Genomic DNA, 14,684 nt, shown 5'->3' with positions numbered 1-14,684 from the left:
ATGTTTGCCTTGCACACAGCTGATCTGGGTTCGATCGCCAGCATCCCAGATGGTTCCTCAAACCTACCTGGAGTGATTTCTGAGTGCAGAGCCAGGAGTAATTCCTGAGCTCCACCAGGTGTGGTCCGAAATTAAAAAACAAAATGTAGAAAGGCTTAATTCTATGAAGTATTAGTGAACAATTAACTTCTATTCCATCGTGCCTAAGCTTCATCTCTATTAGTCAGTGCCTCCTTGTTTATTAGTTCACCTGTCACTCAAGAACAGGCTAAACTAAGATTATTTGACTTTGAACTTTATCCAGTATATATGCTTATAATACTAGAACAGTTGTTTTACTATGGCTGTAAGCCACTCTGTACCTGTGAACATCAAATGATTGAGTAATTAATATAAAAATTCTGAGGCAATGCTGTAAAGCAAAGTAAATATTTAACAGAAATATCAAGTGACCTTTATTAAAGTTTTATATCTAAGTGACAAGGAGGAGTTTTGCTGTTCCATATCAGTGGAGTTATATAACATTGTCCCTTAATCAGTGGAAAAATAAGCAGCTTCCAGAGTGATGAATAACACAGGAACACCCACCCACTGATTTTGGGTCCAAGGCCCTTTTCTGGATACTGAATAGCAATAGCATTGTTGGTTCCTGAATTCAGGTGAAATGCAATTTTGCATCTATGTGTCCTAATTTTTCTTTTTCTAATACTCAGACTTTTTAACCATAATCATATCTTTGTAATTTATCATCCCTTGTAAATATATAGTTAGGAGCCCAATGAAAACTACATTGTTGCTTGTATAGTTTTTGTAAGCAATTCTTTATTAAATTTAACCTTAATTCCATATCTGTTTTTTTTTTTACTGATTTAAAGAAAATGCATCAGATAGTTGACATCTTTGACCATGATATATTTGTTTCCAGATAGGTGATAGCAAGGTTATTAAAAGATTATTAAAAAAAAAAGAAAAAGAAAGAGAAGAAAGAAAGTTTAACAAAAAGAAAGAAAAAAGGAAAAGTACAGTGGCAAGCACATTTGTGAAAATTTTTGTTTCTCCAATGAAATCCTTAATACAATGGCAAAAGGTTTAGTAAACTCTTGTTAGCTGTCCATTCTGTTAAATTGGTATGCACCGAGAGATGACAGCCTCAAACAAATGAAGTTGCCCAGAATTTCAAAGCACTATTACTGATACTGCAACTTTTAGTTCTCAGCTGCCAGGCATCTAGAAAAAAGGAAAATATAAAGAAAGGGTGCCACACTTGTTTTAAAAAGCCCTCATGTTATCAGCTCCTAAACTGGCATACCTGATGTTTGGTCAGATTTGTGTCCTCAAAGAGAATTGTAAAGGGGTGATGAGGCGGGTCATTGGGAATGCTATGATTCTGGGTATTGTAGGCAGCAGTGTGGCTTCAGCATGGTGGGGTCTTGGCCCTCCCTCTCCTCTTGGAATGGTCAGCTTTCTGCTGTGTGGCCAGTGTACCCAGGACCTTTCGTGGCTTGGTTTACATCTCGTTCAAGAGATATCTCGTTCAAGATAAAAAGTGAGTCTATGGAACTAGCCTGGTTCAAACATGGCAATTGTGTGGTGGGCATGGTTACTCATAATTTGTATTTTATACATTTAACTTTATTTTGCTTGGGGATCACATCTGGTCATGCTTAGAGCTTACTCCTAGATCAGTGCTCAGGTATCCCTCTTGGTAGGGCTCATGGGATAGTAGTCAGTGATGGAGATCAAATCTAGGTTTGACAATGTTTGTAAAACAATCAACCTTACACTACTCTACTATTTCTCTTGCTCAGTAACCTCTCTTTAAAAAAAATGAAAGTGCAACAACCTAATAAATATCAGATGCCTTAAGTATTATACAGCCAGGCACAGAGTAGAACTCTTTCTAACATTAGATAATTAACATGTGGGGCCAGGCGGTGGCGCTAAAGGTAAGGTGCCTGCCTTGCCTGCGCTAGCCTCGGACGGACCACGGTTCGATCCCCCGGCGTCCCATATGGTCCCCCAAGCCAGGAGCGACTTCTGAGCGCATAGCCAGGAGTAACCCCTGAGTGTCACCGGGTGTGGCCCAAAAACAAAACAAAACAAAAACAAAACAAAAATATAATTAACATGTGCAGTAAACTTGTAGAAATTATCACTAGCCCATTTTCCTGGGTGAAAACTGAGTCTTCAGGGCCCGGAGAGATAGCACAGCGGTGTTTGCCTTGCAAACAGCCGATCCAGGACCAAAGGTGGTTGGTTCGAATCCCGGTGTCCCATATGGTCCCCCGTGCCTGCCAGGAGCTATTTCTGAGCAGACAGCCAGGAGTAACCCCTGAGCACCACCGGGTGTGACCCAAAAAAAAAAAAAAACAAAAACAAAAAAAAACTGATTTTTCAAGAGGAACTCTTTTTGCATTTGTTTCTGTTGGAGCTATATATGGTAGTGCTGGAGTGGGCGAGGGAGGCAATGATATCCATCTGAATAGTGTTTGGGGTAAAAGCAAGTTGAAAAAGAACCAGGACATAAAAAGTACATCATCCAGCCCAGAAGGACTTGCTTTGGTAATAAAAATGACATTAGAATTTTAGTGATGATGCTAGGAGACTTTAAATGTTATAGTGTTGGGGCCAGAGCTATAGATCAGTGGTTTCTATCACTAATCTTGCATGCAGCTGAACCTGATTCAATCCCTAGCATCTCATATGTTCCCCTGAGCCCACCAGGATTGATCCCTACCTGAATGCAGAGCCATTAATATGAAAGTAAGCCCTGAGCACCAATCAGTGTGGCTCTCCAAACAAAACAATAACTAAATAAATAAATAAATAAATAAATAAATAAATAAATAAACAAAACTTACAGTATGGTAAAACAGTAATAGTACAATCTATTTAAAAATAAATAAGTGAGAAGCAGAGAGATAGTAGTGGATAGGGTGTTTGCCTTTCATACGCCCAACCCAGACTCAATCACCAGCAAACCATATGGTCCGCTAAGCCTGCCAGGAGTGACTCCTGATGCAGAGCCAGGAGTAACCCCTAAGCACTTGCATGTATGGCCCCCAAATAAATAATAAATAAATAGGTATCAGAAAGAGTACAGTGGGCAGGGTGCTTGCCTAATATGCGACTGACCCAGTTCAATTTCTGGCACCACTAAGAGTGATCCTTAAGCCAGAAGTAAATTCTGAGCACTGTCAGGTGTGGCCACAAAATGAAAAATAAATAAACAAATATATGGGGAAATGGATTTGAATAGTTTTTCCTTAAAGGATATATGTAAATAGCCATTAAAATTCAATATGTTGGGGGCCGGGCAGTGGCGCTAGAGGTAAGGTGCCTGCCTTGCCTGCGCTAGCCTTGGACGGACCGCGGTTCGATCCCCTGGCGTCCCATATGGTCCCCCAAGCCAGGAGCAACTTCTGAGTGCATAGCCAGGAGTAACCCCTGAGCGTTACCGGGTGTGGCCCAAAAACCCAAAAAAAAAAAAAAAATTCAATATGTTTCCCAACATAATTAGTTATTCAGAAGATGTGAATTAAAACCATGATGGGATACCACTTCAGGTCCACTAGAATAGCAAGGCTACGAACGACAGAGCATAATAAAAAAGTGTTGGGAGTGTAAGAATGGAAAACTTCATATATTCTCAATCAAATATAAAATTATTTAACCATTTTAGGAATATTTTTGCAGAGCTTCAAAAATTTAAACAAAGTTAGCCATTCCATATTTATATACAGTTATATGTACATATACAAAAGCTTATACATGAATATTCACGGTCGCATTATTCGTAGTAGCTAAGCAATGGAAGCAGTCCATATATCCATCCACTGATTAATATATACATAGAATGTGATATAGTCTTATGTTGAAATATTCAACTATTTAAAAAATAAAATACTGCCATATGAGTGACAGATGCCAGTCAGAAAAGGCCCCACAAATCCATTTATATGAAAAGTCCATCAAAGGGCGAGTCTATAGTGATTGAAAGATGAATCCTGGTTTCCGGGAATTGGAGGGAGGGATTATGGAAATTAACTACTAGTAGGTCCAAGGTTTCTTCTTGTGGTGATGAAAATTACCACAATTAGAAATTTGTGATAGTTGCACAAATTTGTTCAGTGACAGTAAAACCATCAAACTATACATTTTAAAAGAGTTCAGGACCAGATGGTAAAGTGATTGCCTTGCATGTGACGGATCCCGAGCACCACATAAAGGTGACAAAAGCTGCTAAGAATGACCCCAGAATGGGCCCGGAGAGATAGCACAGCGGCCTTTGCCTTGCAAGCAGCCGATCCAGGACCAAAGGTGGTTGGTTCGAATCCCGGTGTCCCATATGGTCCCCCGTGCCTGCCAGGAGCTATTTCTGAGCAGACAGCCAGGAGTAACCCCTGAGCATCGCCGGGTGTGGCCCAAAAACAAAAAAAAAAAAAAAGAATGACCCCAGAAGACATTCAAGTATAAGCTCTTGGAAACCACCAGTAGGTATGGGTCCCATACCAACAAAATAAAATGTTTAATTCTTTTTAAAGTTAATTAAAAGGCAAATTAATTATTTTTCAACAAAGTTGTTAAACTTTTTTAAAAGCTACTGGCAGATCCTCTGAAATTTCCTTGTTTTCAAAGTTCAGATTCATCAAGTATAAGATCTAAATGTTTTCATGATTGATATATCCATATCCTGATTTTTTTTTTTTGTTTTGTTTTTGGGCCACACCCGGCGGTGCTCAGGGGTTACTCCTGGCTGTCTGCTCAGAAATAGCTCCTGGCAGGCACGGGGGACCATATGGGACACCGGGATTCGAACCAACCACCTTTGGTCCTGAATCGGCTGCTTGCAAGGCAAACGCCGCTGTGCTATCTCTCCGGGCCCGCCACTGTGCTATCTCTCCGGGCCCCATATCCTGATTTTTTTTTTTAAAGGATAAACACAGCTTCACTGAAATAGATCTCCTAAGTAAATAATTTACTTGACCTTTAACTTTCCTAAAATTCTACCCATTCATCTTTCTTTCACTGAAAGCCTGTAGGCGTAGGAAAAGGTGGGAGTTCACTATTATAAGAAGGGGCTTGTGTTGGGGTTTCCCTGATCACCCCACTCTAGGAGCCTCATTGGAAGAACTTGAGGAGTTCAGCCCACACTGATGAGTCTGTGACTGATTCCAGGCAGTGCATAGCTAGGCCAGAGGATGCCAGTGAAATAAGTCAGGACTTGAGCGCAGACTTCTGTATGTAGTCTCTCTCCCTCCCATGCAGGATTGTGGGAAGGAATGGCTTCCCCCCAACACACAGAAAATATTTCTGCCTTGGAGACTCAGAGTTTTAGACTGAGGGTTTTAGTAGGGCCTAGACATTTAGCCTCTGCTTTACTCCAACAAATTGCTGTTATTCCATTGCTCAGACCTTCTATATTGAGTTTTTTATATCTTCTACCATCCTCTTTATTTCTGTCATTTGCGAATATAGTTTTCTTATCTCCACATTCATAGTTTTTGTGTTTTACTGACCACCAATCCCATCATTTCTTTGAGTTCATTAAACATCCTCAACTTGGTGTCACTGAAGTCACTCTCCCAGTTTATAAAACTAGTTGATGCTGGTAGAGCCTCCCATGTTATTATTTCTATTCATTGTGCTTGGCTCAGTTCTGCATGTGTCCCCCATTGTGTTTGCTGTCCTCCTGATGTGCTGAGGATGAATCTTTGTAGCTGACTTCTCTGGGAGTCTTTGAGGGAACATTCTGTGTCACTCAAAGTTCTTATTTTTCTGACATTGAGTCTACACAGGTGAATGGAAAAAGCCTAGTTCCTACTCTCACTTGGAATCAGTGTATGATTTGTTTGGGTAATATAGAAGGAACTCAAACATGCATCCAGATGAGAGCTGTGCTGTTCTTCCTAACAATATCATAAAGCAAATTCTATAGGCATCCTGACATTTAAAGGCTACAAAGAGCAAGTCAAATAAATAACTTTTAACTATGAAGCAAGTAAGACTGGCTTAAGGAAGATTTGGGATGTAATTGGGCCAAAGTTAAAGTTCCATCTCTGAGTTTCCACAACTCATTAAGGAAGAAGTCTGAAGCCTACCTTCATAAGTTAGTTAGAATAATCTTTTTTACTTTGAAATATAATCCATATAACTTGGAATTTTATAGGTGTATGTTATGTTAGAAGATATAGTTTGTTGAGAATATGGAATAGCAACGGTTTGTGATTAGAAAACATAAAGCTGGTGCATACTGTAGAAATATTCTAAAAAGGGGCCGGAGAGATAGCACATTGGCGTTTGCCTTGCAAGCCTCCGATCCAGGACCTAAGGTGGTTGGTTCGAATCCCAGCATCCATATGGTCCACTGTGCCTGTCAGAAGCTATTTCTGAGCAGATAGCCAGGAGTAACCCCTGAGCACTGCCAGGTGTGGCCCAAAAACCAAAAAAAAAAAAATGCTAAAAATGATGTTTTAAGATTATTGATAGTCTCAGAGTTAAATCCTTTAGTGGACTAAGTTGGCTAAGTATGATTTATTCTTCTTGTCTTGTTCTTGTGGTTTTGGGATAACATTCATTATTACTTCACATGACTGTACTTTAGTACTTTAGAGGTACTATTTCTCTACAGAGTACATGTAGCCATATTCACCTCTATAGAATATATGTAACCATACCCCAACCACCACCCAAAGCACTAAAATTCCTCCATAATCTTGGGAACCCTTTTCCCTCCTCAACTCTGATCTATTCATTCTGCCATCTGAGTTCATAAATTTGTTCCTGTGTGTGTGTGTGTGTGTGTGTGTGTGTGTGTGTGTGTGTGTGTGTGTGTGTCTGCTTCCTTGCTTTGGGTCTCTATAGCCCTTATTGATCAATGAACGTTTCTCTTTCTCTGACTTTGTTTACTTAATGTGACCCTCTAGTTCCATCCATGTTGCAAAATGCAGAATTTCACATTTTTTTGAATTTGAGACTATCTGTTCCTTGAATAGAAGTATAGTTGAAACATTTGTAATATGATAAAGAATCTCTATAACATTTTTCTCTAGAGTCTGAGTCAACTTATATTCATACCAACGATGTATGAAGATTCCCCTTTCTCCTCACCCTTTCTGGCCTTTTTGATATAGGCCATTGGAGTGGGGGGTGGGGATTCTTGTTGTTTTGAATTGTATTTCCTAGGTCATATATGATAATATGCATTCCACCCCATATTGGCCACATATACATTATATTTAGTGAACTGTCTTTTCAGTTCTTCCCCAAAGTCCCATTTTTGAAGGGGCTGCATCTGTTCTTGCCTCTTTAATTCATAAAGTTTGTTTAGTAATCCCTTTTCTAATCTAGGTACTTCAAGATAGAATCATTTTTGCCTTAAATCTGAATTTAAAAAATTGGATTTATGTATATTTGGAAATTAACCTATATGAAAAAATGATCTGTTAGAACCAAAAAAGAACCCTTGGAGCTTCACAGGAGTAGAAGGGAACGGTTCTGGGGAATTCCAGAAGGTTAGCCTCATTCAGCTGCCCAGCACGGCTCCAGGCAACACAGAATTCACAAACATGTGCGCATGGAAAATAAACTGACATTAACAAAAGCTCATTTCTTTCTGTGGTTTTCTTCCAAAGGCTTTTTGATTGCTAAAATTAATCTCCTAAATTTATTATTCAAGCATGTACTAACCAATGCTAGAAGGTTTAAAAAGAAGGAAAAAAAGCAGCATTAGGGGCTAGAAAGCCAAGAGCAGCAGGACAGAACCTGTTACTCAGTTTCCAAAACAAGAATAGGTGTTTTATGGAAACTTCCAGATACAGCCCTGCTGTAAGCAGTACTTAAATATTGAAGTTTACCAAAAAAAAAGCACAATGTTGACTTTACAATATGATACCAACTTTTTCAGGATCACTGAACAGGATCATAGTGATCACACAGGATCAGAGGATTGAATTTGGGGGTTTCTATATTCAAAATATGTGCTCCAGCATATGAGCCTTCTTTCTGTCTAATTTTCTAAGTATGTCTTAAGTAGATAATCTCCTCAGAATATTTCAGGAATCATTGCAACCAATCAGACTCAGACACAGAAATACTGAGAGGTCACTAATAACCCCAATTCATAAAGGGGTTCTCATACTCTAAACCCAGCAAATGGCACAAAAGGATAAATCACTGAGGTAAGACAATAAGTACCATGGGGTAGCAAGCTTATTGGAAGGTGCGCATAGGCTAAGGAAACTTATCAGCTATCACTTTCTGTCTGCTGAGGTCACTTTTTGGTGACATATGAACCAGATCCTGAGAAAATCAGAGTATGAGGCTCTCCAATCCATATCAGGGGCCTGTCCCCTCAGATTCCAGATCACCCCAAACCCACTCCCAGAGTCTTCTGTAGTAACCCTCATAGTATTCCCTCTTTGTGAAGACTTCTATGGGCTGGGGACATTTCTGTGCCTTCCTGTCACACCAGCTTCCATGGAAAGAGGTTTATTTCTTTCAGCCACTTCTTTCAGAAGAAAGCTTAAGTCTTAAGTTGTGGGCTGAGTAAGGAGGTGCTAGTAAATTTCATCCCATCTTGAAGCTAGTTCTCAACCCTTGGACCCAGAAATCCACAGCTGTGTGTGTGTGTGTGTGTGTGTGTGTGTGTGTGTGTGTGTGTGTGTGTGTGTGTGTGTGTGTGTGTGTGTGTGTGTGTGTGTGTGTATGGGAGCACTTCCATCTCAGGGAGACTCACTGCTGCTCCAGAACCTGTTCAGGGTTCCAAGACTGAGACAACCTGCATTTTCTGCTCTATAACAAACATCTCTTTGGTTACTTGTAAATCCACAATCCTCTCTCAGCAGTTCGGAGAGGTAAAACTTGGGGAAACCAGCCTACTTTACTGGCAGGACCTGAACGGGAGTCTAGTCGTGTGAGATCTGGCACTATCTTTTTTAGCTTATTTACAGTGAATAGTTACACATTCTCACTAAGCAGAAGAAACATCATCGTGTTGGATCACAGATTTTTAGAACCTGTGTCTTCTTGCAGCAAATGTGTCATTTTAGATTTTGTTGACAATCCAAAACTCTCGGAGTCTCAAAACACATCTGGTCCCATGGGTTTGGGATAAAAGTGTGTGGATCTGTAGTAGCTTCTAAATCAGTTCCAGAGTTTTCCTTCACTATTTCCATACAGGATGTGTGGTTAAAAAGAGAAGGTCACATTATGGAAATTGGAAGTGCTCATAATTTATCAGGGAATTTCATGAGAGGAATGTGCTTTTAATATAGCCTGAAGTTAAAATCTCTCCAGCCTCACTCAGCTGCCCAGCATGGCTACAAGCTATGGAAAAGACAGTAGTTACCTTTTGATGTCTTTATTTTGGTTTGGTTCCTCATCCCTTCATATCTTCTATCACCCATAAAGATTTTAGAAAATATCTAACTTTGACATTTGTGGGTTTTCAATGATGATTTGAATTCTAGCATAACCCAGGAAAGTTTGCTTCTGCTTTGGGCCCAAATTCTTTTCATGTTGTTCTTTGGGGAGGGAAGGGGGATGTACTCTCCTAAGTAGTGCTCAGGAGGTCTGTGAGCCCCACTGGCAATTTTCAGCCAACTGTGAAATTGGTTTTATGCATGGTCCAGATGTGATGCTATTCAGATTCTGCAGTGCCAGGGATATCCAAACCACCTTGCAGTACTAGAGAACATGAGGTTCTGGCAATTGAACCTGGGTCAGACACAGGATAAACATGAGTCCTAACCACTGTGCATTAGCCCACATTGGCTTTTTGTTATGTTGTGTTTGGGGATTACAATCAGCAGGGCTTTGTCCTGACTCTGTGCTCAAGTATCACTGTTGTGGGGTCAGAGAACTATATGGAGTGCCAGAGATTACCTGGCATGGCTTCATGTAAGACAAACACCCTACCCACTGTACTCTCTCCAACTCTTCCCATACTGCCTGTTATATGAAAAAAAAAATCATCCTTTATGACAAATCATGAAATGTAGTGAGATATTTGTCAGTTAATTTCTAAGTTAGATATATCTAAATTATATATAATCTACAGTGGTTTTTTTTAACTTGTTATTATATCTTAGCCAAGAAATATTTATTGATGACTTGCAGTAGGTTCTAGGAATAGAAAACTCAGCAAAAGACACAAACAGTCCTCATATCCCTGAGATGTTAACAAGGAAAACATGGTGCGGGAATAGGAATGCTGACTAAAGTAAACTCATTTGGATGGAACATTGGAACAAATGTCTAGGGCACATTTGGTGGTGGTGGTGGTCAAATGTGACCAAAACTTTAACTGTCAATCACAAATAGTTGGACAACAAGTGAGGGGAAGGAAATCAGACCTGGAGTGATATAGGGTCAGGAATAGAGAGTTAAGGGTACTTCGGTGCTGCTGGTGTGACATAATGCATATATCAATACTAAAAAACTACTGTAACTATATATCTAAACTATAATTTTTAAAAAATCAGACATTAAAGCAACAAAATAAGTATATTATAAAGTGTTCAGTAAAGTTATATTTTCCCATAATTTCATACATCCAAACTTCCCTGTATTGAGTTTCCTCTTCTTCAAGGCAGCTTTGTAGTTCCTGAAATTAAAAAAAGAAATACTTGTCACACACTAAGATTTATATTTGGTAACGTAAGAGGCTCCCAGCCTTTGATATGGTCAGAGAGGCTTCTAAATGGATATGTTTACCATCAAGTTCTGCTAATGAGGAAGTGACTGTCTGAAAGAGAACAATTTGTGAAGCTCAGAGTGAAATAGCATCATAAAAATAAAAGTAGGCACTGAACAACATTTGAATTTTAAAACAATTGTGCTAAAACTTGGCACATAACAAAAAACCACAGTTCAGCCAAAGGATGGACCACTCATATTTAGAAAGTTTGTCTTGAAGGTCTACATGTCATACAATGGAATACAATATTCAACTGAAATGGAAGTTGCAAGATTAACTTTTCTAAATTCTAAGCTTATTTTGGAAATTAAAAAAAAAATCGCTCACTTTTCTGAAACCAGCATATCCCAGAGTTTCACAGCATCCACTTGACCTGAGCCAACAAAGCCTTGGATTCATACTGCACTGTGGTGAGAGAGCTGATTTTGTTTGTTTGTTTGTTTGTTTGTTTTTTCGGACCACACCCATTTGATGCTCAGGGGTTACTCCTGGCTAAGTGCTCAGAAATTGCCCCTGGCTTGGGGGACCATATGGGACGCTGGGGGATCGAACCATGGTCCTTCCTTGGCTAGCGCTTGCAAGGCAGACACCTTACCTCTAGCGCCACCTTGCCGGCCCCGAGAGAGCTGATTTATAGAGGGGATAAGAAGGGAAACGTAAAGCATTAATATCATGTTTTTAATAAATAAATTGTTTAATTGAGTTACCATGAGATACACATTTACAAATGTGTATTTACATTTACATTTACATTTACACATTTATTCAGGATTGAGTATCAGTCATACAATGGACAACACCCTTCACTAGAGCACATTTCCCAACACCATTGATCCCACTTTCCCTCCTGCCCCCCCCCCCACTGGACCCTGCTTGCCTCTATTACAGACTTTCCCCCTCCCTCCTTTTGTTTCTTTTAGAGACACATTTTTCTAAACTATAAATTGCATCATAGAGCCATCAACTCTGTGCACAGACTAGCTTCCAGTTTGACACTAATTAAACATAAGCTTTGAGCTGTTTTTCACGTTTTAATAACTAACATTCTTGCATGCCTTTGTTTTCATCCCCCAAGCACAGCCTAGAGGAAGAAAGTCAGGATTGCCTGTAGAGCAGCAGGCTGGTCAAATCCAAGAATTTAGTTCAGTAGATGGCTTATTTAAACCACTGAGCTAATATTATGTGCATTTGGCCAGAACTATATTTCAGCTTTAGATAAATTTTCCAAACAGGGCCAACTTTAGACAATCTAACCAAACCAGGATATACAGACCCCTACTCCATGAGAGGTTGTATTGATTAACTCTTTTAGGGTTTGGGGTGGATAATGTACTCAGGAGACCATAAGTGATGCTCAAGATTCAAACCAGGGTTGGCTACATGCAAAGCAAGTGTCTTGCCTCCTGTAGAATTCCTCCAGCCCTTTGATAAAAACTTGAATTCCAATATCTCCTTTATTAGATGAGCCAAATGCCAAAGATGATAGATATGCAGGCTTTCCCTTGGAAGGGAAAGTTCCAAGAAATCGTGTCTGAGCCCTAGCAAGTTAAACGTGCCAATATCTCTGATATAAAGACACTAGCTGAGCTTTTGAGGTTAAGAAATCAGCCTGATGCTGTTGAGTACTCAGAGGGGAACAAAGATTTTTACCTTTTCTTTATCTTTTATAGTTCCCTCTAGCATGTGACTAAAAGCACATTGTAGATGGTCATTACAGAGGGCTGATGACAGGAGGAGAGAATGATATCCAGTTTGTTCTAATTCTATTCTGTGGAGGTGACTCAAAAGGGCTGAACCACATGTATTATATGAAGGAGGCCTGGGTTTCACACCCAATGCATGTACTTTCCGAGCACTGCTGGAAGGAAACCCCCTGCCTGGCCAGCACTGAGCAACCTCAGTAACCTCTGAATACTAACACTATCACTCCCTACAAAATGGGAAAGAAGATCCAACTATTCTGCTCAATTATTAAGCAAGTCATGGAGTCAGTACTTATAGCACATAAACTTCTTCCATCTCATTCATTAGTTCTCTGAATCCCCACAATAATTCTGTAAAATCAACAACACTGCTATTCCCCTTTCTATCCCAGCTGAGGACATAGATACTCACTCAGAAGAGATAACTCTCTCATCCTAGGCTGCAAGGTGCATATTTGTATTCACACACAAATATCTTAATCATTCCCTTGCTCTTCCCCTCTAACTCAGGAGTTTTATTGCCAGGACCCCTCACACCACTATTTTCATCAAGTAAAGGGCATTGTTTACTGAGCAGATACCACCAGTAACCCTTTGGACACCTAGGGCAGAATATCCAAAACTGTAGCCCTGACCCAAAAGCTATCAGTGAATTCCCTTCCCACCAGTCATCACCAACTATTCCTTGGTAGTACAAACCCCAGTATTTGAATCTCTCTCTACCATGTGTCCTATTAGGAAGAAAGATAGACAGGAATCTCTGAGACCGGGGGTATCCCTAGAAAGTTGTGAGGTGAGGATGACCCTCACACATGGAGCAGAAAATATGAGGACTGAATTCAGGGCCTCCTACTTACCTGGGCCACTTCTTCAACCAAATACCCATCTTCTTCTCCCCAATCTGTTTTTCATATGAAGAAAAAGAAAGCTGTTACTCGATTTTGTAAAGCACTACTACAAACAGTAAAAATTAAATTCTGATTTTGATTGGTCTGTGTTCTGAATACTCTTGGAAAGAATATGTACTCAAGTGAAATAGAGGCAAGGAAACACAAAAGCCTGGTAGAAAGGGAAGAGATGTACTGTTTCCCCAGGAAATATACTTCAATAATTAGTATCTCTTTATGTTTTGTTTTGTTTTTGTTTTTTTTGTTTTGTTTTTGGGGCCACACCCCGGCCGTGCTCAGGGGGTTACTCCTGGCTGTCTGCTCAGAAATAGCTCCTGGCAGGCATGGGGGACCATATGGGACACCGGGATTCGAACCAACCACCTTTGGTCCTGGATCGGCTGCTTGCAAGGCAAACGCCGCTGTGCTATCTCTCCGGGCCCTAGTATCTCTTTATGAAAGCTAGTCAAAATTTCCATCTTTGCAGTTGGCAAATGTAATGCTTCTATGTTCAAAAGCCCCCACATCTAACCTGGTTCTTAGAGATGATTCTTCTGTAAGGTGGAGAATGATGTGGCTATAGCCGGGAGGCCGGGGGCCCTGTAAGGGGCCAACATTTTCTTACTTTAGCTCTGTGTTCTATTAATAGATTCACATTCCAGGACAAAGCACAGAGCTTGGGCTAGTGCCCAGTCCTCCTGATTTCCAGTCGAGGACCTTTTTGACAAGTTGTACAATGTGTGTTGTGTGTGTGTGCGCGTTCGTGTGTGCATGCATGTGTGTGTGTGTGTGTGTGTGTGTGTGTGTGTGTGTGTGTGTTTGTAGGGTAGCGTAGATGGGGACTTGTGGGGAGCTGAGTGACTTAACTAATGCATGACTCAAAACAGACACATTCAGCATCCTGCTGTGACTTTTTCTACCTCTCTCATATTTTGGTGTCATGATGTTATTTGGTGCAAGTATCTGGTCTTGATACACAAATAAGGTAAACTGGGATTTGGTGTACCCCTCAGTTGACCTGAGTGGTTTGGTGATCTGGACAGATGGTACCTGGGGGCCATGTTAGGGTGGCACGTGGTGCCAGGAATCAAATTTGGGGCCTCCCACATGCAGGCCATTTGTGCTGTCTTTCTAGTCCCACATGATGGGTTTTGTGTATTGTTCTCTGGACATATGGTATGTAAATATTTGTTTCTTGGCTTCTCGTCCTTCAATGAGCTGGAAAACTCATCATAGTAAATAAGTACTGCTCTAGTTATGTAATGTGGAGTGGGGGCTGGAGGGTATTGCAATTCATCCTAGAACCTCATACATGCAGGTACTTCTTATTTTGAAGGGGGTCACTTTGTTTTTGAGTTACACTTGGAAGTGCTCAGGAGCTACTCCTGGAGGTAC

General features: G+C 40.4%; 1 protein-coding gene and 1 long non-coding RNA gene across 2 annotated transcripts in view; one reads left to right on the top strand and one right to left on the bottom strand.

The window, feature by feature from the left end:
- The window catches only part of GRAMD2B (GRAM domain containing 2B), a 126,324-nt gene that overhangs the window by 26,147 nt on the left and 85,493 nt on the right, over positions 1–14,684 (top strand). The window lies entirely within an intron of this gene.
- On the bottom strand, positions 10,524–13,842 carry LOC126006500 (uncharacterized). Its single transcript, XR_007494859.1, has 3 exons — positions 13,815–13,842; positions 13,260–13,303; positions 10,524–10,606 (listed from the first exon to the last, which is right to left on the bottom strand). It is a non-coding gene; the product is annotated as an uncharacterized LOC126006500 (long non-coding RNA).

The sequence above is a fragment of the Suncus etruscus genome, chromosome 4, assembly GCF_024139225.1.
Source record: "Suncus etruscus isolate mSunEtr1 chromosome 4, mSunEtr1.pri.cur, whole genome shotgun sequence".
Classification (NCBI taxonomy): domain Eukaryota; kingdom Metazoa; phylum Chordata; class Mammalia; order Eulipotyphla; family Soricidae; genus Suncus; species Suncus etruscus.
Note: the sequence above shows the minus strand (reverse complement) of the source record. Positions and strands in the feature narration are given on the sequence as shown.